Source organism: Myotis davidii, unplaced genomic scaffold (genome assembly GCF_000327345.1).
Source record: "Myotis davidii unplaced genomic scaffold, ASM32734v1 scaffold169, whole genome shotgun sequence".
In the NCBI taxonomy this organism is placed as follows: Eukaryota; Metazoa; Chordata; class Mammalia; order Chiroptera; family Vespertilionidae; genus Myotis; species Myotis davidii.
Window position 1 is genome coordinate 1843716 of NW_006383005.1, and position 3969 is coordinate 1847684.

The following is a 3969-nucleotide window of genomic DNA, read 5'->3' on the forward strand; positions in this document are numbered from 1 at the left end:
TCCTTGATGAGCCAGTAACTCTGTGTATTTACTCTGGGGCACCTGGCTGTTTCCAGTTTCCCTGGGGTAGCCTAGGGATGGTGGCTCATGGTCAGTTAGCTGCTGGCGGTACTGTGGAGGGCAGGTGGGCGCTCCCAGGCTCCCAGCTGTGTTGAGGCAGGTGGCAGGCATATTTTTGGTCCAGTTTGGTTTGTAAGACATCCTGAGAGAGTGGCGGGGTGTGCGAGGTGTGCAAGGCAGCTGGTGTCTGAGCTTTAGTCCGCGCCTACCCTGCTTCTGCTGCACTTTTTGTTGATGGCAGCTCCCTGCCGCACCCCATAGCATATCTTTAAAATTTGAAAAGTAAATGCAGAAACAATACAGCACCTTGCCAGACTTAGCAAATTATATTTTATCATACCTTTATCCCTGAATAAATGACTACCCATCAGTAAAATGAACAATCAGAGATTTGGAAAGATCTAATTTTCAGGTTGATTGGGTAGGTCCATTTGATCTGATTAAAATAAATTTTTTTTTGAGAGAGAGAGAGGGAGAGAAACATCAGTTGGCTGCTTCTTGCATGCCTCCTAACAGGGATCAAGCCCGCAACCCCAGCATGTGCCCCGACTGGAATTGAACCAGCCACCTCTTTGTACATGGGGTGACACTCAACTAACTGAGCCACACCAGACAGGGCATATATATGTACATATATATTTTTAATCCTCACCTGAGGACAAACTCAGAGCAAATGAGGGAGGGAGGGAAGGAGGGAAGAGATTGGGGGCGGGGGGAGAGAAAGAGAGAAGCAGAAACATCCATGTGAGAGAGAAAAATATTGATCAGTTGCCTTCTCTATGCTCCCTGACCACTGATCAAACCCGCAACCCAGGTATGTGTCCTGATCAGGAATTGAACCGGCAACCATTTGACGCACTAGATTACCAACCAACTGAGCTACTGAGCCACTCTAGCCGGGTGGATATGATTTTTAAGTCATTTTCTTTACTGTTATGCTTTCTTTTATATAACTTTTCATTTGGATCCTCAAATTTATTCTGATATAAATGGGACCTAAATTGTGTTTCATGTTGGAGCTTTCCCTAGATGTCTGATGATCTTTGGTGCCCATAATTTTAAATGGGAGATACTAAAAAGCTGATTGGAAATTTTAAGTACTTGGTCAGGGCTTACTGATTGTGGCCCTGACTGTATCATCTGTCTGGTCTATTTTTGGGGCAACTACAATGTTAGTATTTTTATCTTTCCACTACGGTGGGTGAGATTCTCATGAAGGATCCTCTAGTCACCTTTGTAGAGGTTATAGGACTGGCTGCTACTGGTCTAGAAGCTGAATGGGGGAGGAAGACTGGCCAAGGGTCCTCAATATTCAGTTTATTTAGACTCTTATTTTCAGTACAGTAACCCTGCCTTCAACTGTGCCTGCTATTCTCTTTGTCTAGAGATCTTCTATTTTATCATTTCCAGAGGGAAAAGAAAACCCGAACATGGAGCTACCAGCTTCTGAATTTTGTGGGGGTTTTACAGGTTAAATTGTTGCTTTTTAATTTTTTTCACTGCTGGCTTAGTAATCTTTCTTGGATTTGATAAATCAGTTACTGCTCATTCATTTGCTTTCTATTTCTAGCTTTCAGTATTTTGTGGCTATTGCTCTTCTCCATTTCTTCATTTTTATGCCTTTATGCCTTATAAAAAATTCAAAATGTATATAAAATTCATTATATATCTCCCTTTACAGAATAGACATAATATTATTTAATCTTCCTTAGGATTCAAGTTCATTACTTTGAACATCAGTTATTCTGCCTTTTTGTGTTATACTGATACTACAGGAGCTATTGTAACCTACATTAACTACTTTGATGCTATATTTTAAAACATAAACAAAAGCGAAGGGCCACCTTTTTGATGAGTACTATGCTTTTTACATTCTTGTGGTTGTTTGGAATTATTGTTTTGCATTTTCTCCTGTTTGTGAAACACAACAGACAATATTGTTCTCCTTTCTTCCTTTGTCACTTCTCACCTACTATATATGGGTACTCCCAAATTACTGAGTGTATGAGATGTGTATTTAAGGGAAGAGTGAGGCCCTGGGGACTCTACTAGTAGTAAAGTGGGAAGAAATAAAGACAGTTATTTTGGCTTGGAAGAGGCCCTTTTTGCTTACTTCCTAGTTCTGTGTGTTCCAGAAAGACAAGGTTATTGGATTGCTGAGTTCTATACAAATGGGGTATTGTAATAAAACTTCTGGCTTGTCAAGTAAATTGCTTTCATCCATAGCATCTTCTTTTTATTTCAAGATTCACAGTAATTCTACAAGGTAGTAGGCAAGTAAGATTAATCCAAGTTTTTTAGATAGGGCAATTTGAGGTTCAGAATGATTAAATGACTTTCCCCCATCACATAATTGAGTGGTAGAACTGGGCCTAATCTCAGGTTGTCTGACTCAAACCTTAGTGCTCTGTCCCTTCTCTGTCCAGTCCCTTTATACATAGTGACCTTCAGAGAGGGTCAGATTCATAAGATTAGGGTTCAATGCAATAAGGAAAAGTCCTCATTTGATCCTTATGGTAGAAGCACAGTGGGACAGGTTATATTTTTCCTATTTCCCACCTGGGGAAATTGAAGCTCAAGAGATTAAGTGACTTGTTCAAGGTCACCTGGTAAAATAAAGAGTGTGAAGCTGGGACTCATTCGCTTCTTTTAACTCCAAATCCTGCTCTCTGATTGCAGCGCATGATACTTCCTCCCTAATCTAATTGAGCTGCCAAAAGAGAAGATATGCCAGCCACATGCGTATTAGTTTGAACTGTTAATAAACAGCCAAGTCTTCTCTTCCTGGGAAGGGTTCAGCTGGTTGAAATTCTCAGGCTATTTTTCCAATTTATGTAAAGGAGGAAGATAAAGAACTGTTGTGTTTGGACTTGCAACAAACTTTAATTCCTTTAGTGGAAGCACTGAAGTTACATAGTTGCATTGCCAGTTTGGCACAAGGAAGTACTTAAGCTCTCAAGTAGAAATACTTAGTTTCTAGTACAGTGTAATAACTAGACCCCAGGAGGGATTCATTATGAATTAGGGAATGTTGATCTTTAAAATCCATTCATTCTTAGGCTTAAAAGCTGAATTTGTCTAGGCAATTTAGTAGAATAATTCTGTGTGTCTTTATTGAGCTCCTGTAGTATACTAGGAACAATAATAGACACTGGGGAATTTTAGGAATCTCATGGTCTGTTTGGGAAGGAACATATAAACAATTACATTATAGTGTAAGAAAGTGTTATAATTGAGAGAGATACAAAGAGCACTTAACAGGGAATGATTAATTCTTCCCAGAGCAAGGGTTGGGAGTGATTGGTGAAGATGATGATTGATTTGTGCTCTTGCAGGATGGGTCAGCTCTTGAGACAGAAGGGGATTGAAGGGCATTGTAGGCACAGGGAACAGTATGTGAACAATTTCACAAATATGAAAGAACTTGTTTCAGGGAAGCAGTGGGAAGCTTGATTCAGCTAGAACCGGAGAGTCAGGTAAACTAGGCCTCCTCTCTGGTCTAGGGCTCTCAAAGCCTCTTCTTCCTGTGTCAGCGTCTGCTCACCTTAGGTGTATTCTTCCTTAATATGCAAGTGTTCTCTGAAACAGGCTGCATCTCCTTCCTAGTCTTGCAAGCCTTTCGTTCAGCTTTCAGTGGTCAGCAAACTCATTAGTCAACAGAGCCAAATATCAACAGTACAACGATTGAAATTTCTTTTGAGAGCCAAATTTGTTAAACTATAGATAGGTACATTGTTATTAACTTAATTAGGGTACTCCTAAGGCTTAGGAAGAGCCACACTCAAGGGGCCAAAGAGCCGTATGTGGCTCGCGATCCGCAGTTTGCGCAGTTTGCCGACCACTGGCTTAGTATAATCACACTCTCCTCTAAAAAGCTTTCTAGGCTGATTCCTGATACCTCCTTCCCTC

The 3969-nt window shown here is 40.6% G+C and overlaps 1 protein-coding gene across 6 annotated transcripts in view; it reads left to right on the forward strand.

Moving 5' to 3' along the window:
• The window catches only part of FAM168A (family with sequence similarity 168 member A), a 158545-nt gene that overhangs the window by 67954 nt on the left and 86622 nt on the right, over positions 1–3969 (forward strand). The gene's annotated exons all lie outside the window — the stretch shown is intronic.